Here is a 23,153-nt window from a genome sequence, read left to right as displayed (position 1 = left end):
ACATTCACTTGGACAGGTGCTAGGATGCATCTGTGCTAATTTAAATTATATCCTACGTGCCCTATCTAGGAATTCACACTACTGGGGTAGTCAGCCAGCACTCTATCAGGAAGGCCACACTCTGGCTATCGGTGTGCACTTCAGTTGCCCATAGATTGACCAACGCTGCAGGCTCTGCCTGTTAGTGTAACAGACTCAAGAAATGGCTTTCACTGATGACATTAATGGTACCTTCTAAAATCTTTTAGAGACATTCCCCACCCCTATGCCTTAGGGTATAAGACCCTGGAATGTCTTGTAATCTACACCCGGAGGGGTAGCATTCTAGATTCACTCCCTAAATGGTCCTGTGTCCAGCCTTTGGTTAAGGAAGTGCTGGTTGCCTGATGCTACTTATCAGAGAGAATAACAAAATCCTGCTTCTAGATCACAGATCTTAAAGCGTGGTACGCAATCAGAAGCTCTGGGGGCGAGGCCCAGCCATCTGTGCTTTAATAAGCCCTCCAGGAGATTCTGATGCCCGTTCAAGTTTGAAATCTACTGATCTAGAACGTTCTCCTGCCTTTCTTCACTGAACTTTTCATTCAGCGAGCAGCTTCAGTACCAGGGTGGGCAGACAGCTGGAACTTCATAAGCTTCCAGAACAGGCTGCATGGACGGTCTCGTGCTTGCCTGCTAATGAATGCTTGCTTCATAAGTGTCTGCTTTCTTGCTCTGAGGCTTCTGTGCCATCATTAGGTGGGGATGCCTGTAGGGGTTTATTCCACCAGTCTGGACCTGCATGAATCTCAAGGTGCAAGAACACAAAAGGGAAGAGATAGGGACTGCCAAGGCGATACGGGGAGGCTGCTGCCTTGTGGCGGATGCCATAGCAATAGCTAGACCCCATAAAGGTGCACAGAGAAGATAAAAGACATTCCAACCAGGAGAGTTACTTTAACTTTTTGGTATTTCCGTTTCCTCATCTGTAAAATGAGGATAATACTGCCTCAAAGGCTTTTATAAGGATTAAAGGTACATCTAAAGATTTTAGAATAGTAGCACATGGTAAAAACAATACTAGTTGCTGTCATCATCATAATCATCATTATTATTCATTCAACCACACATATTTCCATGTAATTACTATGTATAAAGCACCTTGATGTATAAAATAAGCACAGCAAGTAAATGTCATGAGGAAATTCACCCAAAATGGGGAATCCTTCTCTCCTTAAATATTACACATGAAGGTCATAACTACGTTATACTTCATTTTAAAAAGTATATTTACCTTTTTAGTATTAAATACATGCTCATTAGCGAAGAAAGTGAAAATATAGAAAGCACAAAAAAATTACACATTTCTTGTCATCTCCTAGAGTTAGGACTTGGCTAAAGTTCAAGATGAAAAGCGAGGTTTTCTATCAGCCTCTAAGTCTAGATTTATCAAAAAACATCTACAGTAATTAATTTAAAATACTGTACTATTTTTATACTGATAAGAGCAAGGATAAATTCTGGAGTAGAATGTAAAGTTACCTTTGTGATCATAAACAAGAACTCAAAGACATTTCATGCCTGGGTGCATGCCCCCCAAACTCCTGGGCTGGAACACATTGGGGCTCTTCTGCTCTTAGAAGCTCTTAAAAGAAAAGCTTAAAGTCACTGAGTGGGAAACTCAGTGCTCCCTGAAAGCCAGCAGATCTGCCTGTTGAGATGTGGTTTTGCCTGGCGATACCTTCTACAACAGCGAATGCAACTCTTGAAAGTTATGTTCTTCACGATGCATAGAACATTCAGAACTGAATTTCAGAGCCTGAAGGGACTTTAGGAGATCATTAAACTCAAGCCCCATTTTACATATGGGGAGGTGACTTATCTAGTTACTCAGAGGCAGGCAATGGCAGAGCCTTCTGCTCCCAGCTCCTGACCCATGCACATCCTGCAGCACGGCACTGCCTCTCATGTGAATGTCCTGTTCATGCTGGTTGCTAGCCACACAAGGCCCTTCCTCCCTACATCCAGAGTCTCCTAAACTGCTCCCAGGTGGGAGATTAACAGCACAGGGGTGAGCTGAGGTACGATTTCCCCACCCCTGAGCTGTGCTGTGCATTTCCAGACATACTGGTAGATATATTATCACATGAATTTATGGTTGTGCCTTAGGGCAAAAGCATACTCCTTAGCAACATCTCCCTATTCCCACTGCCCCAAGAGCCCTGGGGTGGGGGGGGATAGTACTGGGGGTGGGTGAGTTCTCTGAGTAAGGTTGGTAGGGGAGTGCTAGGCCACCACACATATATGTGTTTCATATATATATATATATATATATGTATACACACACACACGCACATATATGTGTTATATATATATATACACGCACATATATGTGTTTTATATATATATATATACACACACACACACACCCACACACATATGTAAGTGCTACCTTTGCTGGGAAGGTGGAGACTTTTTCTCCAGGCTCCCACTGCCACCTACCCCATGACCCCCAAATGAAGATCAGCCTCTGCTTCCCCCACAGGGTTTCCATTCTGCATGGGGAGTTCCCTTTAATTGGAAGGTCCCAGTATGCTCTCAACAGGCTTGATCCGGCCACCAATCATCTCTCAATAGCTACAGATAGAACCAAGACTAGCTCTTATTATACCTGGGCTTCCTCTCATCACACTTGGATTTGCTTACTTAAAGTGTGACTTCCCCAAGACTGGATACTCCCTGAACCTGTCAGGCCCCTGAGCCCAAGCCAAACCATCGCATCCCCTGTGACTTGCACGTATACATCCAGATGGCCTGAAGTAACTGAAGATCCACAAAAGAAGTAAAAATAGCCTTAACTGATGACATTCCACCATTGTGATTTGTTTCTGCCCCACCCTAACTGATCAATGTAATCTCCCCCACCCTTAAGAAGGTACTTTGTAATCTCCCCCACCCTTAAGAAGGTTCTTTGTAATTCTCCCTACCCCGAGAATGTACTTTGCGAGATCCACCCCCTGCCCCCAAAACATTGCTCCTAACTCCACCGCCTATCCCAAAACCTATAAGAACAAATGATAATCCATCTCCCTTTGCTGACTCTCTTTTCAGACTCAGCGCACCTGCACCCAGGTGAAATAAACAGCCATGTTGCTCACATAAAGCCTGTTTGGTGGTCTTTTCACATGGAGGTGCATGAAATTTGGTGCCGTGACTCGGATCGGGGGACCTCCCTTGGGAGATCAATCCCCCGTCCTCCTACTCTTTGCTCCGTGAAAAAGATCCACCTACGACCTCAGGTCCTCAGACCAACCAGCCCAAGAAACATCTCACCAATTTTAAATCAGGTAAGCGGCCTCTTCTTACTCTCTTCTCCAACCTCTCTCACTATCCCTCAACCTCTTTCTCCTTTCCACTCTTCAATCTCTCCCTTCTCTTAATTTCCATTCCTTTCATTTTCCGGTAGAGACAAAGGAGACACGTTTTATCTGTGGACCCAAAACTCCGGCGCCGGTCACAGACTGGGAAGGCAGCCTTCCCTTAGTGTTTAATCATTGCAGGGGCACCTCTTTGATTATTTCACCCACGTTTCAGAGGTGTCAGACCACGCAGGGACCGCCTGCCTTGGTCGTTCACCCTTAGCGGCAAGTCCCACTTTTCTAAGGAAGGGGCAAGTACCCCAACCCCTTCTCTCCTTGTCTCTACCCCTTCTCTGCTTTCCTGGGGCAGGGGCAAGTACCCCTCAACCCCTTCTCCTTCACCCTTAGCGGCAAGTCCTGCTTTTCTAAGGGGCAAGAACCCCCAATCGCTTATTTCCGCACCCCGACCTCTTATCTCTGTGCCCCGATCCCTTATTTCCACGCCCCAACCTCTTATATCTCTGTGCCCCAATCCCTTATTTCCGTGCCCCAACCCCTTCTCTGCTTTTCTGTAAGGCAAGAACCCCCCATCCCTTCTCCGTGTCTCTACTCTTTTCTCTAGGCTTGCCTCCTTCACTATGGGGAAGCTTCCACCTTCCATTTCTCCTTCTTCTCCCTTAGCCTGTGTTCTTAAGAACTTAAAACCTCTTCAACTTTCACCTGACCTAAAATCTAAGCATCTTATTTTCTTCTGCAATGCTGCTTGACCCCAATACAAACTCGACAGTAGTTCCAAATAGCTGGAAAATGGCATTTTCAATTTTTCCATCCTACAAGATCTAAATAATTCTTGTCATAAAATAGGCAAACGGTCTGAGGTGCCTGACGTCCAGGCATTCTTTTACACATCAGTCCCTTTCTAGTCTCTGTGCCGAATGCAACTCGTCCCAAATCTTCCTTCTTTCCCTCCCACCTGTCCCCTCAGTCCCAACCCCAAGCGTCGCTGAGTCTTTCTAATCTTCCTTTTCTGCAGACCCATCTGACCTCTCCTCTCCTCGCCAGGCCGAGCTAGGTCCCAATTCTTCCTCAGCCTCCACTCCTCCACCCTATAATCCTTTTATCACCTCCCCGCCTCACACCCGGTCCGGCTTACAGTTTCGTTCTGTGACTAGCCCTCCCCCACCTGCCCAGCAATTTACTCTTAAAAAGGTGGCTGGAGCTAAAGGTATAGTCAAGGTTAATGCTCCTTTTTCTTTATCCCAAATCAGATAGCGTTCAGGCTCTTTTTCATCAAATATAAAAATCCAGCCCATTTCATGGCTTGTTTGGCAGCAACCCTGAGACGCTTTACAGCCGTAGACCCTAAAAGGTCAAAAGGCCATCTTATTCTCAATATACATTTTATTGCCCAATCTGCTCCCGACGTTAAATAAAACTCCAAAAATTAGAATCTTGTCCTCAAAGCCCACAACAAGATTTAACCTCACCTTCAAGGTGTACAATAATAGAAAAAAGTTGCAATTCCTTGCCTCCACTGTGAGACAAACCCTAGCCACATCTCCAGCACACAAGAACTTCCAAACGCCTGAACCGCAGCGGCCAGGCGTTCCTCCAGAACCTCCTCCCCCAGGAACTTGCTACACGTGCCAGAAGTCTGGCCACTGGGCCAAGGAATGCCCGCAGCCCGGGATTCCTCCTAAGCCGTGTCCCATCCGTGCGGTACCCCACTGGAAATCGGACTGTTCAACTCACCTGGCAGCCACTCCCAGAGCCCCTGGAACTCTGGCCCAAGGCTCTCTGACTGACTCTTTCCCAGATCTTCTCGGCTTAGCAGCTGAAGACTGACACTGCCCGATCGCCTCGGAAGCCCCCTAAACCATCATGGACGCCGAGCTTCAGGTAACTCACAGTGGAAGGTAAGCCCGTCCCCTTCTTAATCAATATGGAGGCTACCCACTCCACATTACCTTCTTTTCAAGGGCCTGTTTCCCTTGCCTCCGTAACTGTTGTGGGTATTGACAACCAGGCTTCTAAACCTTTTAAAACTCCCCAACTCTGGTGCCAACTTAGACAATACTCTTTTAAGCACTCCTTTTTAGTTATCCCCACCTGCCCAGTTCCCTTATTAGGCCGAGACACTTTAACTAAATTATCTGCTTCCCTGACTATTCCTGGACTACAGCCACATCTCATTGCCACCCTTCTCCCTAACTCCAAGCCTCCTTCGCGTCTTCCTCTCGTATTCCCCCACCTTAACCCGCAAGTATAAAATACCTCTACTCCATCCTTGGCGACCGATCATGCACCCCTTACCATCTCATTAAAACCTAATCACCCTTATCCCGCTCAATGCCAATATCCCATCCCACAGCACGCTTTGAAAAGATTAAAGCCTGTTATCACTCGCCTGCTGCAGCATGGGCTTCTAAAACCTATAAACTCCCCTTAAAATTCCCCCATTTTACCTGTCCAAAAACCAGACAAAGCTTACAAGTTAGTTCAGAATCTGCACCTCATCAACCAAATTGTTTTGCCTATCTACCCCGTGATGCCAAACCCATATACTCTCCTATCCTCAATACCTCTCTCTACTACCCATTATTCTGTTCTGGATCTCAAACATGCTTTTTTTTTTTTACTATTCTTTTGCACCCTTCCTCCTAGCCTCTCTTCGCTTTCACTTAGACTGACCCTGACACTCATTAGGCTCAGCAAATTACCTAGGCTGTACTGCCGCAAGGCTTCACAGACAGCCCCCATTACTTCAGTCAAGCCCAAATTTCTTCATCTGTTACCTATCTCAGCATAATTCTCATAAAAACACACGTGCTCTCCCTGCTGATCATATCTGATTAATCTCCCAAACCTCAATCCCTTACAAAACAACAACTCTTTTCCTTCCTAGGCATGGTTAGTGCAGTCAGAATTCTTACACAAGAGCCAGGACCGCACCCTGTAGCCTTTCTGTTCAAACAATTTGACCTTACTGTTTTAGCCTAGCCCTCAGGTCTGCGTGCAGCGGCTGCCACTGCTTTAATACTTTTAGAGGCCCTAAAAATCACAAACTATGCTCAACTCACTCTCTATATTGCTCAGAACTTCCAAAATCTATTTTTTTCCTCATACCTGACGCATATACTTTCTGCTCCCTGGCTCCTTCAGCTGTACTCACTCTTCGTTAAGTCCCACAATTACCACTGTTCCTGGCCCGGACTTCAATCTGGCCTCCCACATTATTCCTGATACCACACCTGACCCCCATGACCGTATCTCTCTGATCCACCTGACATTCATCTGCTATTCTACTACTCTTCAGGGATTATTCAGGCCCCCTCCCTTCCCTACACGTCAAGCTTGAAGATTTTCCACCACCCAGGACTGGCAAATTAGCTTTACTCAACATGCCCCGAGTGAGATAACTAAAATACCTCTTAGTCTAAGTAGACACTTTCACTAAATAGGTAGAGGCCTTTCCTACAGGGTCTGAGAAGGCCACCGCAGTCATTTCTTCCCTCCTGTCAGACATAATTCCTCAGTTTAGCCTTCCCACCTCTATACAGTCTGATAACAGACCAGCCTTTATTAGTCAAATCAGCCAAGCAGTTTTTCAGGCTCTTAGTATTCAGCGAAACCTTTATATCCCTTACGGTCCTCCATCTTCAGGAAAAGTAGAACGGACTAAAGGTCTTTTAAAAACACACCTCACCAAGCTCAGCCACCAACTTAAAAAGGACTAGACAATACTTTTACCACTTTCGCTTCTCAGAATTCAGGCCTGTCCTGAGAATGCTACAAGGTACAGCCCATTTGAGCCCTTTTTATTAGGCCCCAGTGTCATTCCAGACACCAGACCAACTTAGACTGTGCCCCCAAAAAAACCTGTCATCCCTACTATTTTCTGTCTAGTCATACTCCTATTCTGTGTTCTCAACTACTCATACATGCCCTGCTCTTGTTTACACTGCCGGTTTACACTGTTTCTCCAAGCCATCACAGCTGATATCTCCTCGTGCTATCCCCAAACTGCCACTCTTAACTCTTGAAGTAAATAAATAATCTTTGCTGGCAGGACTATGCTGAATCTCCTTAGGCACTCTCTAATCAGATGTCCTAGGTCCTCCCAATTCTCAGACCTTTTATACCTGTTTTTCTCCTTCTCTTATTCCATTTAGTTTTTCAATTCACACAAAACCGTATCCAGGCCATCACCAGTAATTCTACAGGACAAATGTTTCTTCTAACAACCCCACAATATCACCCCTTACCACAAAATCTTCCTTCAGCTTAATCTCTCCCACTCCAGGTTCCCACACCGCCCCTAATCCCGCTCGAAGCAGCCCTGAGAAACATCGCCCATTCTCTCTCCATACCGCCTCCAAAAATTTTCACCGCCCCAAGACTTCAACACTATTTTGTTTTATTTTTCTTATTAATGTAAGAAGGCAAGAATGTCAGGCCCCGAGCCCAAGCCAAGCCATCGCATCCCCTGTGACTTGCACGTATACATCCAGATGGCCTGAAGTAACTGAAGATCCACAAAAGAAGTAAAAATAGCCTTAACTGCCGACATTCCACCATTGTGATTTGTTTCTGCCCCACCCTAACTGACCAATGTACTTTGTAATCTCCCCCACCCTTAAGAAGGTTCTTTGTAATTCTCCCTATCCCAGAGAATGTACTTTGCGAGATCCACCCCCTGCCCCCAAAACATTGCTCCTAACTCCACCGCCTATCCCAAAACCTATAAGAACAAATGATAATCCATCTCCCTTCGCTGACTCTCTTTTCGGACTCAGCCCACCTGCACCCAGGTGAAATAAACAGCCATGTTGCTCACACGAAGCCTATTTAGTGGTCTCTTCACACGGACGCAGATGAAAGAACCCATTTCACCTCTGTTTCTCAGAAGCCTAGCACAGGCACTTGGCATTCAATCAAGCTTTGTGAACTTCAACCGAAATAAATTCTGTCCACTTCCCCTTGTTAGAGAGATATAAGTTCTAAATTTCTTTTCAAAGAATCAGTATGTCAGTATGTTCAATTCTTTGCCTTCTACTTTTAAACTTAACTTCCTCGGAAAGAAATCTTTTTTGATTACCTGCTCCACCCTGACTCATTCCGATTACCTGCTCCACCCTGACTCATTCCAATTACCTGCTCTGTCATAACCATTTTTCCCCCCAAACCACTCACCGCGTCAGTCTCTTTAAATTAGCCAATAGGAATTAGTTTAGCCTGTGCGGTCTAACCTTAGCCAACAGGGGAAGGACACAGCAGCAGGGGCCACATGCGTCAGGGATAAGAACGCCTTCCCCTCCCTTATCCAAGTGTGCGCTCACCATTGCTCCATCTGTAAGGGTGCACCCTTCTATGGAAGTAACTTGCCTTGCTGAGAATTAAAAAGAAAATTTTATATTCAAGTGCTATTTCTTTTGTGGCACCAAAACTTTATTTATAACACCCTTGAGGTGGAAGTTGAGGTTAAGATAAAAGGCCCACTTTCCCTAACACATTTCTTCCAATGCTAACGAGTTGCATGACGATAAGAAGTCGCAGGAACCCCTAAGCCTCAGGCTCCTCATTTGTAAAATGGGAGAGTTGAACTACGGTCTGACATTTATGTTTCTTGGGCTCTACTTGCTCTAGGGGATGCCATACTCCTCCTATCATCATCATCTTTGGGGGAATCTGACATCTACTCATGAAGGGAAACAACCCCTGCACCTCCCTCCCCCACTAAAACATATTGAGTAATGATAATGATAAGTTTGTCCTTTTTTTTTTTTTTTTTTTTTTTTTTTTGAGACGGAGTCTCGCTCTGTCACCCAGGTTGGAGTGCAGTGGCGCGATCTCGGCTCACTGCAAGCTCCGCCTCCCGGGTTCACGCCATTCTCCTGCCTCAGCCTCTCCGAGTAGCTGGGACTACAGGCGCCCGCCACCACGCCCGGCTAATTTTTTTTTGTATTTTTAGTAGAGACGGAGTTTCACCGTGGTCTCGATCTCCTGACCTCGTGATCCGCCCGCCTCGGCCTCCCAAAGTGCTGGGATTACAAGCGTGAGCCACCGCACCCGGCAAAGTTTGTCCTTTTGCTTAAAAGACAATTATTGGTTTCAACCCTGTACTAGGCCCTGGGTTGGGGGTGATGGATACAATAATTAATAAGATAGTGACCCAGCCCTCAAGGAGCTCCCGGTCAATGGCAGGAAGCAAATAATTAACAACACAATAGCAGCTAATATTTATTAACAGCTTACATGCCAGGCACTGTTTTAAGTACTTTATACATATCGGCTCTTTTCGTCCTTATAAGAACTTATGAAGTAACAACTATGAATATTCTCACTTTACAGAAGAGGATTTTAAGGCATTGAAAGACAAATGTGTTGCCCATAATTAGTAGGGCTAAGATTTGAACACAGAAAGTTTGATTCCCTCACCTAAGCTCTTACCCACTGTATATACATATAAACAGATCCATTACCATACTATAGTTGTGGGCTCTGACAGAGTCAAACAAATTTCTGTGACCAGAAAAGAAGATAAAATACTTATTGAGATAATCTACCTTGTAGATTACTATAAGGATGAAAAGCACCAATGTATAAATACAAAGCACTCACAGTATCCCGCACATCAGCATTTGTTTAATAAACATTAGCTGCAATTATTATTGTTGCTGTTATCTGTCTCCTTCCATAGACTGGGAACTCCTTCAGGGTTGGGTCAGTGTCTTATTAATGATTGTATTCACAGCCCCCAATCTGGGACCTTGCCCAGAGGTGAAGCTGTAATCGTCTGTTCAGCGAACAAATATAGTAGGTGCTCAAATTGACTCGAGGACCTGTGGTGTGCCAGCTCTGTGCTGGCTTTTCCACGTGGGTTTCCTCACTCAGCCTCTCGGAGCTCTGCGGTTGTGTCCATTTTCAGATACGAGATATCACATCTACTGGCTGAACTTGCCCTAAACCCTTCTCCCTCACTGGCACATTTCTGAAAATGCCTTTTGCTTTTATTTGACAAAAGAGGGGAAACAGGAACAAAGACAAACCTCCCAGTGTTGGCTGACAGTTGGCTTGGGTTGGGGCCGTATCTGGGACAGAGAATATATTTTTAAACCTCTTTAACTTGGAATGGACCGTACTTGCTTCTCTGACTTCCTATTCTTGAAAAGCTCTGAGAAACTCATTTTTTTCAAAAAGCTATTTTTATAAATTAATCAAGATATACTTCAATAAAAATCCTAAAAATATTCATCAAGGAATGTCTGTTCATGGCAGGAAATTAGAAAACACAGATAAGCAAAAGGAAGAAAATTAAAATCTACTCTAATCCGATCACCAGAAATAACTACTGTTAACATTTTGACCTCGTGCACATCCTTCCAGATGTTTTCCATGCATATGAAATAGGATGAGGATTGTGAATGCTAAAGCACTGCCAACGCCCTCCCCACCGCCCCAGGCCACTACAGAGAGTGTGGGCTTGACCCAGGTCAGTTTCTCCCTCTTCCACTTCCAAGGAGAGCCCACACTTTGCCACATAGATTGTGTGCGTGATGGAGACAAGGAAGTGGGGATGGGCAATGAGAGGCAGAAGAGGTGTGGCTGCAGAATTTTATAGTGAGATTTTCAGGAGAGGTGCAGAAGCAGGTGTGGCATGTGAATGGGAGAGGAATTAAGGGAATTTAGAAAGTTTTACTGAGTATGATGTATCTGCCTTCTCACATATAAAAATATAAGTAAAGGAGTAGAGGTATTTTAAAATTACTTTTGTTGGCAGAGTTCTTTTTGACTTAGATACTCTCTCAGACTGAGCTGTTTGGGCCATGATTTTATAAACAGAATACATACACACATATACGTATATATGTAGGCATATATATATTTTATATATATGTAAACACACATATATGCAGGCATATATATATATACAGGCATATATATATATGCACATATATATAAGGTTTTTAAAAATGACATTACAATATTTTGAAACCTTCTTAATTCAACAATAAGTATCTCCATCAATAAATAAATGTATTTATAGAGAATAAGGATTTCATAGCATTCTAATAAATGGGGTTTTTAGGCTACCATATATTTAACAGTCCACTATTTTAAGTGTTTTCCTAAGATCTTACTATATGAACAAAGCTGGAATAAGTATCCTTGTGTTTAGAACTTTGCATATATGGCTGGACACGGTGGCTCATGCCTGTAATCCCAGCACTTTGGGAGGCCAAGGCGGGTGGATCATTTGAGGTCAGGAGTTCGAGACCCACCTGGGCAACATGGTGAAATGCCGCCTCTACTAAAAATACAAAAATTAGCCAGGCGAGGTAGCGCGCGCCTGTAATCCCAGCTACTCCGGAGGCTGAGGCAGGAGAATCGCTTGAGCCAGGGAGGCGGAGGTTGCAGTGAGCCAAGATCGCACCACTGCATTCCAGCCTGGGTGACAGAGTGAGACTCCATCTCAAAAATAATAATAATAAAAAAAGAACTTTGCATATAATCATGAGTTTATCCTTAGGTTAAATTTCTAGAAGGAGAATTACCAGGTGAGAGGATATACACGTAATTATAGTTTTGGAGAGTTACGGTATATCAGAACTCAGCAGCAAAGGCCACAGTATTTAGAAGAGATTTAAGCCATTCCTCTTCCACACATGGGCCCCTGGTCTTGTGCTTCATGGTGGCCACTGGATACTGCAAGCACCGGCAATTCTTTTAATGTTGTTTTAAAATGAGTGAACCAGTCCAACACATCTAGGATAGTGCACACAGTGGCTAAGTACCCACATGACTTCATCCTCTCTTTGAAACACCATGAGAACAAACTTGAAGGAAATTATAGTCCTGCTGGGAAGCCCAAGTATCTTCTTCCTAAAAAATATTCCAAAACAATTTAGTCCTGGGGCACATTCTGTACCTTTAAGTCTTATTCAAAATTAAAACTACTATCTTATCAGACAACTAATGGAAAGACAAGCTACCAACCACAAAAAAAAATTAGGATTTGTATCCACAATATATAAATAGTTCCTACAAATGAATAACAAAAAGACAAGCAATTCAATTTAGAAATTGGGCAAAAGGCTTGAAAAGATACCTCAATGAAAGAAGACACAAAAATGTCCAATAAACACATGGAAAGATGATCAACATCATTAGTAATAAGGAAATTATATCATTTCATATTCAGTGGAATGGCTAAAATGAGAAAGATTAATAACAACAAATGTTGGTGAGGTTGAAGACTAGAATTAGAACTGTTATACTGCTAGTGGGAGGGGCAACAGTGCAAAAACTTTGTAAATTTGACTACAATTTCTTAAACATATACCTAGCCTATGACCCACACATTCCACTCCTACATATTTATCCAAAATAAATGAAAACACTTCTTAAGAAAACACATGAAAATGTTTATGGCAGTCTTTTTTTTTTCATACTAGCTTCAAACTGGAAGCAATCCAAATGTCTAACAATAGGATAATGGATAAATAAATAGTATTATATTTATATAACGGAATAGTACCCAGTATAAAAGAGAATAAAATACTCATGCATACAATAACAGATGAATCTTGAGTGAAAGAAGTCAGACATAAAAGAGTACATACTGAATAAATCCATTTATATGAAGTTCAAGAACAGGCAAAACTATAGTGGTTTATATCAGACAAGTGGTTGCCTATGGATGAGCTGAATATTGACTGAAAAAAAAAAGGGAGGGAGTTTTCTGGGAGTGATGAAAACATTTGATATTTTCATTGACCTGGTGGTTCTAAGGCTATACACATTTGTCAAAGCTCATCATATTGTATACTAACAACCTGTACATTTTTACCATATGTCAATTTTCCCATACTAAAAGAAACAAAACGGATTGACATAGCTAGCTTGATGGGGATGGTCAGGGAAAGCTTCTCTGAGGAGGTGCCATGTTTTCAGACCTCAAGGAGGAGAAGAGGTTGCCCATGTGATGGTTGTAGGAAAGCCCAGAGGTGAGAGAGTTGGTAGTGCTTGAGAAAAAGAAAGGACTGTTACAGAATGAACTGTGTCCCCCACAAAATTTTTATGTTGAAGTCCTAACTCCCAGCATCTCAGAATGGGACTGTATTTGGAGATGGGGCCTTCACAGAGGTAATTAAGTTAAATGAGGTCATTAGAGTGGACCTTTGGGTCAAAAGGACTGATCCTTCTAAGAAGAGGAAATTTGGACACAGCATGTACCAAGGGAACCCAATATGAAGACTCAGGGAAGAGATGGCCTTTCATAAACTCAGGAAAGATACCTGGAATGCATCCTACCCTCACGGCCCTCAGAAGAAACCAATCCTACCAACACTTTGATCTAGAACTTGTAACCTCCAGAACTGTGAGAAAATAAATGTCTGTTGTTTAAGCCATACCACCCTGTCTGTGCCCTAGCAAACTAATATACAGACCTTGTAGCTGAAGCCCTAATTGTCAGGACATGGGGCTGGAGAGGAAGGCAGGGTCCAGATCATGCAGGGTCTTAAAGGTCATGGTAAGAAGGCTGGACTGTTGTCAAAGGGCAACGGGAAACTACCGAAGAATTTTAAGCAGGGAAGAAATGTGATTGGAACTTATGAGAGGCCGGTTAGGAAGCACTTGCTTGTGGCTATTGCCGTAACCTAGGCCAGAAGAGATGACAGGGGTCTGGATTAGGGTGGTCATGGACAGACAAGGGGTGAGTGAGTTCAAGATGTATTTTGGAAGAGAAGTGGCAGAGCTGCTGATAGATTAGTTGTGAGAGTGAAGGAAAGGCAAGAGTTGAAGCCAAGACTCTTTACCAACAAGAGGAACTGTGCTACACGGGTCTCCTTAATGGTCTCTGAGCTCCCCAAGCGTGTCTGGGCCCTTCCACTTGCTGTACTTTCTGCCTGGAAAGCTCTTCCCCTGGGGCGAGCATTTTAGGTCTGCTCAAAAGTCACCTCCCTGGAGAGCCCTGCCCTGCTCAAGCTATTCAGAGAAGCTCCTGGTACTCTCCACTGCCTTCCTTGAGTTATGTTCCTCCATAGCCTTCCTGACACTGTGCTGTACATATATGTGCGTGGGTGTTTGTTGCCAGTTTTCCCTAGTGTAATAAGTTAGTCTCCCTTGTCCTCAGGGAAAATGTTCCAAGACCCCCACTGGACGCCTGAAATCGTGGAGAGTAATGAATCCTAGATACATGATGTTTTTTCTCATACAAACCTATAATAAAGTTTAATTTATAAATTAGGCACAGTGAGAAATTAACAACAATAGCTAATAATAAAATAGAACAATTATAACAATATACTGTTCACAATTTCATGGGTAGAAGATTCATTCTTGGCTGGGCGTGGTGGTTCACGCTCGTAATCCCAGCACTTTGGGAGGTCGAGGCTGGTGGATCACTTGAGGTCAGGAGTTCAACACCAGCCTGGCCAACATGGTCAAACCCCATCTCTATTAAAAACAAAAATTAGCTGGGCGTGGTAGTACACGCCTGTAATCCCAGCTACTTAAGAGGCTGAGACAGGAGAATCACTTGAACCCAGGAGGTGGAAGTTGCAGTGAGCCATGATTGCGCCACTGCAATCCAGCTTGAGTGACACAGCGAGACTCTGTCTCAAAAAAAAAAAAAAAAAAAAGATTCATTGTTACCAGAGATTTTAGCAACCTTAGGATACAATTTTTTTTCTTTCCTTACTAAGTCAGCAACTTTCACCTATTTAAGGAAGCACTAGAGGGCTTTTCTTTGTCATATCCAAATTGCATTACCACTCGCCCTTTGGAGCCACCGTTAAGTAAAATAAGGGTTACTTGAACACAAGCACTGGTATGCTGTGACAGTGGTTGTCTGAATAACCACTGTGTGACTAAGTGACTGACAGCTGGGTAGCACAGACATATCCTTGTTGACCAGGATAAGCTGGACAAAGGGAAGATTCATGTCCTGGGTAGGATGGAGTGGAATGGCGTTAGACTTCATTACACTACTCAGAATGGCACACAATTTAAAATGTATGAATTGTTTATCTTTGGAATTTCCCATTTAATATTTTCAGACCATAGTTGACCACAAGTAAGTGAAACCACAGATAAGCGGTGACTACTGGATAAGCCCCATGAGGGCAGGGACATTGTCATGTTTCCTGCCGTATCCCAGAATGGCGTATGGTAGAACATTAATAAATACTCATTGAATAAATGAGTGTTAAAAGTCTGGAGAATTCCTGCTCAAAAGTCTTCAACAGTAAAAGACATTTCCATTTGTCTAAAATGAATGAAACAGTTTTATCTAGAATGGGCTTAACGAAGAGGGATAAAGGGCTCTTGAGGCCACTTATTCTAGAATTTCTTGAGTTAGGCGCCCCAAAGTGAACAGGGGTTTTACAAGCCCACACTTTCCAGGACACACAAGGGGGTGTAACATCACTTTGCCCCACCTTGGTACTTCATTTCTGGAGCATAGGAATTTGAAGCCCCTCTCCAAACCCTGCCCCAAAGCCCTGATTTTCAGCTCAGTGTCAATCGCAGCTCCATCCTGCAAGAGCAGATTCTGAACAAATTATGCAACTGCGTGGCAAGGGCCCAGAGACCGAGTGGGGGTTTCAGCAAGATAAATTCCTGGGCCATCTGGCCATGATGAAATGTATCTGGCTCCATGTCCATTTTTCTTTTCCACCAATCGGAGTCCTTTGGGCCACACAAAACATGCCACTTCTCTCCATTTAATGCCTCCTCTGCCCACTGCAAGTGCTGCCTGTTACTGAGGAAGGAGAGACATATTTAGAAAGTTGCTTCTGGAAACCACATTTCAGGGAGTTCTCACTTCACCAGGTGGGAAGAAGACCATGGTGGTACAGGAGCAGAGAGACCTTTGCAGCAGTTTCCCAGGAGCTTGCATCCTGGAAGCTTCTGTAATAATAAAGTGAGATTGGTTCCCCTCAGAACAGGCAGTGGGGTTCAAAATAATGGCTCAGTGACTTTTCTGCAAAGGTGTGCAAATGGAATTTAAAAAAAATTTTCCAGCAAAATTTCAAATTTCATTCTGATGGCCCTTCCAAAGGATGATCTACGATCACTCCAGGGCTATGGGGATGTGAGGACAGCATGCTGTTTCTGTGTTTCAGGTGAGTAGAAAAGAATTAGAGTCTCTCATAGACTTCTAAGGAAACAGGGACATCCTCTTTCAGAGAGGACCTTTCAGAGAGTGACTCATAATCAGAGTCTCCACTGAGCCTATGAAGATGGGACAGGCAAGGATAAAAGAAGGTGCTCCAATGCTCTCAGCATTACTCACTGCCCCCAAAGCAAAACGTCTTCCCCGTGTAACAGAAGCCTCAGGTGCCAGCTCAACTTCCTGTCTTTCTCCCTCCGTAACTTGTTGCTCTCTAAGGAGCAGGGCAAATTCAATTACTGAGCAGCCCACAAGATCCATTTGCCTTGACTTGAAACCACTGTCCCGCCCTGTGTTTGCAAAAATATTACCTTAAAGGTCATCTCTGGAAATGTGGCCTTGTACTACGGCAAGGTGGGAGAGGTCCAGGCACCCTTCACCAAGCCCATCTCTTGTCCGGTCATGCCAGAGAAAGGCACCCTTGGAGGAGCACGGTCCTCTCTTTGGTGTGTGACACAATTCAGAGCAGTAAGCGCAGGCCGGGTGTGGTGGTTCAAACCTGTAATCCCAGCACTTTGGGAGACCGAGGTGGGTGGGTCACTTGAGGTCAGGAGCTCCAGACCAGCCTGCCCAACATGGTGAAACCCCGCCTCTGTTAAAAATACAAAAATTAGCTGGGCATGCTGGTGCATGCTTGTAATCCCAGCTACTCAGGAGGTTAAGGCAGGAGAATTGCTTGAATCTGGGAGGCAGAAGGTGCAGTGAGCTGAGATCATGCCACTGCACTCCAGCCTGGGCGACAGAGTGAGACTCCGTCTCAATAACAATAACGAAAACAGAGTAGTAACTGCTAGAAAAGAAAAGAAACAGGAAAAGGAGAGTATTGCCCTCTCCCTCCTGGGGAGTTATAGTAGCTAATGTTCACTCCCTGTTTTCTACATGCTTTGTCTGCATTAACTCATTTAATTCCCACAACATCCTCCTAAAGTAGGTACCACTGGTATTCCCATTTTACAGATGAGAAAACTGAAGTGCAGATAGGTAGGTAACTGGCCTACCTTCACATAGCTTGTAAGTAGCCTAGCTCCAGAGGCTATGAGCACAGCCCCTACACTGTACTACCTGTGAACTTCAAGAACAATAAATAAACCACAGTCATAATTAAAAACACCTCTTAAAAAAGGAATCAACCCGAAAGTAAACATATTAAGGATGGCTTTCTCTCTTGGAAAGCTAATTCGCGTCTTGCTTTCTAGGTGAGTCATCACCTGCTTTTTTTCATCTTGGCTGAGCTGGCACTGCAAGGAGCAAGGAAACTGGGAGGATCTCTCCCGTGAGTCAGCACTATTCCATCACAAACAGGCTCTCCCCGCCATGCACTCAAGTCTGCCCTTTCACCTCTTCAGCTCTTGAAAAAACCAGACAGATGCACAAAATCCCTCTGTCACTCTACCTGCGTCCAAAACGTGAACCTCTGCCTGTAGCCTGGACTTCCCGAGCTCACAGTGAATAACAGTCATTACACAACACCACGCTGATCTTTCCCTTCAGAAAGGGCTTGATGACAAAGATGTCAAAGATGACGAGGGCTGGGCGCAGTGACTCACGCCTGTAAAAATCCCAGGACTTTGGGAGAAAGAGGCGGGCGGATCACCTGAGGTCAGGAGTTCGAGACCCGCCTGGCCAACATGGTGAAACCCTGTCTCTACTAAAAATACAAAAAAAAAAAAAAAAAAAAAAAAAAAGCTGGGCATGGTGGTGGGCACCTGTAATCCCAGTTACTTAGGAGGCTGAGACAGGAGAATCGCTTGAACCTGGGAGGTGGAGGTTGCAGTGAGCTGAGACCACACCATTGCACTCCAGCCTGGGCAACAAGAATGAAACTCTGTCTCAAAAACAAACAACAACAACAAAAAACACAAAAATGACAACAGGTTGAAACTGGACGGAAGAGTGACACGGAGGAGACTGTTGGGTGTGTTCCTTAAGATGCCCAACACAGTGCTCATGTTTATAATCCCAGCACTTTGGGAGGCTGTCATGGGAACATTGCTCAAAGCCAGGAGTTCTAGGCCAGCCTCTATGGGCAACATAGGGAGACCCCATTTCTACAAAAAAAAAAAAAAAATTAAAAATTAACCAGGTGCAGTGTCACTCCTGTAGTCCTAGCTACTGGGGAGGCTGAGGAGGGAGGCTTGCCTGAGCCCAGGAGGTTGGAGCTGCGGTGAGCTGTGATTGTGTCACTGTACTCCAGCCTGGGCGACAGAGCAAGATCTATCTCTCTAAATAAAAAAGTCCAACTACAAGTGTTCCTCAAGCAGCAGGTGCTGTAGCAGGCACTGTGATGGCCTCAGCATGCATCTCCTTCTCTCCCTGCGTTTCAGCCAGGGGGCTAGCTGGGACTAAGCTGCCCCAGCTCCGTCGCTGGGGCCTGACCAGGTTAAATTAATCAGTGTAATCTCCCTGCATTCATTGCTACAGTGATTCATGAAGGGCCGGACACTTGGCATACGATAGCTCAGTCAGAGTAAAACCCATACACCTTGTGTTGAGGTTGGAAAAAGAGAATTCCCTCTTGCACTGGTCCATGCAGGATACAGATATGAGGCCTGGGATTTCTTACCAGAGTCCACCTGTGGATACGGCCAATGCACGGGGGGACACAGAGCTGTGTATAACGCAGAGGAACAGACTGGGGCCCCAACCAAACCATGCCTGCATTTACTGTAAACAGCTCATCCTGTTCATGTTTTAAGATGGTTTAAGTTGGGGTTTCTGTTGCTTTTGCCAAAGGATTTTAGTGAATAACCACTATTCACAGTGAACTCCAAATGGCAATGGACATCTGCCTATGGTTTTGATATTCGCTCAAATCTAATGTGTATTTGGCTCAGAGCTAGAAACATGCCCCATTTTTTCAAGTCTCAGCTCAGGAGTCACCTCTTCTGGTTGACACACTTGTTTGTTCATTTGCCCAACAAATAGAGACACCGCATCTACTATGTGCCAGTTACTATTCCGAGTGCTGAGGTTTCAAGGATAAATAAAACATGACTCCTGTCCTTGAGAGGTTGCATGGGGAAATAATACAAGTAAACTAATGGAAGTTGCAGATGAAGGCTTTGATTGGGGTGTCAGGGGCTACTGGAACACAAAGGAGGGGCCCATAGGCATAGGTGCCAGGAAAAGGTGCTGGGGAAGGTCATGTTTAAACCAAGTTCCAAAAGCATTGCTTAGGTCAGTAGTTCTCAGCCAGGAGCAGGCTTGACCACCAGGGAACATCTGCAATGTCTGGAGACATATTTTGGTTGTCACAACTGGGAGGGGCTTCTGGCACCTCACGCATAGGTAGACACCAGGGATGCTGCTAAACATCCTATAATGCACAGGACAGTGCCCCATATGAAGAAACTCTACAGCCCTAAGTGTTAACAGGGAGGAGACTGAGCAGCCTGGGCCTGGATGAAGCAGGTGGGAAGGGAGATTCCAGGCAGAGTGATGTATGCGTGCAAAAACCTGGAGACGAGAAACCACAGGACAAGTTTGGGGAAGGTGTTCAGGCTGGAGCCAAGGGGGTGGTTTAAGGAGTGACGCGCGTCAGCTAGAAGGGCACATCTGGGCCAGCCAGAGCAGAAAAGTCCTGAGCTGGGAGCTTAGCATCTGAGTTTTAGCCCCAAAGCTATGGTGATCTCCTGGAGGATTTTGAACAAGACTGTGTGATTTAGAAGGATTTCCCCGGCAGCTGTCTGGCGGCATCAGCAGTGGTGAGCAATGGAGATGGTACTGGGCAGCGGCTGCGGGACAGACAGGAAGGAACAAACCCTCAGGAGCACTTCCTCTTCCCATCCAAGTTCATTGCCACAGTATGTGGCATCTGCCTCTACCTCTCTCCTCCACTAGTGTGTAATCACCTGGCCATGCATGAAAATTAATACATCTTTCCCTTCTCCACAGAGCTTCACACAGGCTGATACAGTGGAATCTCATGCAAGGCTTAGATGCTAATGCTAATGCCAGCCAGCAGAGTAGGTAAAAATCATGTAGAGAAAAGCCCTTGAAAATCTCTTAAATCATCCACTTGGTGTAGCCTATGTGGCCCTGTGCATACAACCTTATAAGGTAACAGGGAAAAAGAAACATATAATCTGCAATGTACAATATAAACAAAATATATGTAAAAGCTAGTTTCTTGGCTTTAAATTTTTTTTTCCTTTTTCTTTCAGGACTCGTATTACTGAATTTACATACATTAAGTGCACATATGCTGCCATGGTTCCAATGCACTCAATAAATGTTTGCTAGAAGAAAGAAAAGGAATGGCAATTCCCAAGGGGTGTTTACATTTGTCCACTGGCCTCCAGCTCCTGCAGGGGCTTGGCAGACATAGGTGGCCCAGGAGTACATAGGATTGTAAGGAACTAGTGGACTCTGAGCCATGCTGCTAAGGACTAGAAGATGGATTCCCCCAGCTGCTGGGCACACTGCCTGGGCAAACAGCTTGATGTTTTCAGTTTTCTGCAGCTGGACCTTGCCTGATACCCCTTTCTATAGATTTACATGGACTTCTCAGCTGTAGAAGCATCTGGTTTCAAACATTTCCCCAAAGAAGGCCTCTGGAATGAGAACTAATGACTGTGATCGCCTCTTTGAGATCCATCAATGGATCAACCATCCTTCTTAACATTTTCAAACCCACTGCCCTCAGATATCAGCTCTCACAGGGAATTGCCCTTGGCTAAAGAGAACAGCCTCACCCAAGGACACCCAATGACTGGTCCATTCTAGAGTACATATGCACAGCTGCTTCCCAAAGTTGAGACAACTCTTCAGGGCCATCTGAGCTGCAGAGCCTCCACAGGGTCAGCTGAGGCCTTGTAGTGTCTGTACCACAGCCCAACTTTAAAATCTGCCTAAATCTGCTTCCTCCTCTCCCTGAAAGTATACCTAGAGCATGCTGGGGACCCTGGCCTGAAAGAAGTGGCTACCCTAGGCCAAGAGGGTAGGAGGTCCCAGAGTCCGGGAAAAATGGGGATGGGCAGGCAGGTACCAAGAATAAAAGCAGACAGGGTCCAGAATGCAGGGGATCAGAGAGAAGATGCAGGCAGATGGCACTTGAGTGCTGCTAACAGAAGGGAAGTTGTTTATCTCCTGCCCAGTGGGAAGTTGCCTACAGAGGAGGGAAATTCTTGGCCTGCAGGGGAGGCCTGGCTCTGAAGGAGGTCACTAGGCCATGCTGAAACCCCTCCGCCTCCCTCTCAAACCTGACAACAAGCATCCCACCTCCCACTCGCCAAGTGGCCTCCAACACTGGGGTTGATAAGTATCTTTCTGGGCAGCCATCAACCTGGTGACACCTGGACTTTACTTAAAGACTTCCTTCACCCTCAAACACCCCAATCTCTTTGCCTCAGGTTCTGCCAGGGAGCCTGATTTCCCATGAGCAGATATTTCTCTTGGATTAGAAGTCCCTGTTAAAATATAATGTACTGTAAATTAAGTTGAGATAACATATAAAGCCAGGGTTATTATAGCTCATGTTAGCTGGGAGAGGTAGGAGAAGGAAATGAAAGGCTAAGATGAGGGGCTATGGAGGAAAGTTTTGGGGGAGATACTAAGGTGGTAATGGTAGTGGGGTCAACACAAGAGCACCTAGGTCAGGGGGGTAACAAGCAGGTTGCTTCTCGAATAAAGGACAAAATCTCCAAATCCAACCAATTGCTTCCCAATGGAGCAACGAACTGGTTGTACCCTTATTTGGGACCACTCCATTATGCAGCACCAGGGCATTCCTGTGTTGGGCTTGATCTCTGACTGTTACGCCAAAGCTGTAAGATGCTGGGGCAGGTGTGGGAAGTGGGTGGGCAGAAGAGATTTCTATTAATAATAGGATTACAAATGTAACGAGGAGGCCCCAGACTTGCCATAAGCTTTGTGAGCAGTCAGGGACTTTCCAGATAATATTTCGTTGTTCTGCAAGTGGAACTCATCAAAACAACTGTTTCAATTCCTTCTTCTCCTTCCAGTAACCACTGCTCACCTGTAACAAAGGAAGCTGCACTGTCAGCCTATAGGCTTGACATCAGACAATGTGCCCAGGTCTTCCTCAGCAGGCTGTTGTGGACTGAGCTCTGAGAAATGGGCTCATTTTCCCCTTTGGGATATACTTTTATCCACTAGTGGCCCCAACTCTTTCCTGAGTATTGCCCTGCCTGGTAATCTTTCTCTCCCCTCGCTTTTGCCTGGTGCCTGCAGTGGAGGTAATGGACAGGCAACCTCCTCGTAGTGAGCATTTCTGTACTGTTGAGGCTGAACGGCTAACTTCCGTCTCCTGGCGTTCCAGGAGGCTGCATCTGTGGATGAGACTTCGGTCCTGTCAGTTAGATGCACTTGTGTGCACTCTGGACAGGGGAAATGGGGCAGGCCCATCTTTCTGCTGCCTTGGCTGCTGGAAGCTGGGTTGCTGAGCAGCACAGTCCTTAACCCTGGTTCTGTGGGGCTCTCTCATTCCTGGATCATGCTACGACTGTGTTTTCTTAACCTCGGTGTTCCAGGGCAGGCTGCTTCTCCACCTTCCTGCTTGAAGAAGAGGCAGCAGCCCCTCCTCAGGGCCAGCCCTGTGGTCTTGTTCTAGGAATCTTTCCAGGAACATTCCTTCAGCCCGCCGATGATTTTGTGAGCACCTAATTCCTAATGGTCAT

The 23,153-nt window shown here is 45.1% G+C and overlaps 1 protein-coding gene across 4 annotated transcripts in view; it reads right to left on the bottom strand.

Annotated features, from left to right (window-relative positions):
* Positions 1 to 23,153, bottom strand: part of KIAA1549L (KIAA1549 like) — a 308,930-nt gene that overhangs the window by 28,828 nt on the left and 256,949 nt on the right. The window lies entirely within an intron of this gene.

The sequence above is a fragment of the Nomascus leucogenys genome, chromosome 15 (assembly GCF_006542625.1).
Source record: "Nomascus leucogenys isolate Asia chromosome 15, Asia_NLE_v1, whole genome shotgun sequence".
In the NCBI taxonomy this organism is placed as follows: domain Eukaryota; kingdom Metazoa; phylum Chordata; class Mammalia; order Primates; family Hylobatidae; genus Nomascus; species Nomascus leucogenys.
The sequence above is the reverse complement of the archived record's forward strand: the minus strand, read 5'-3'. Positions and strand labels throughout refer to the sequence as shown.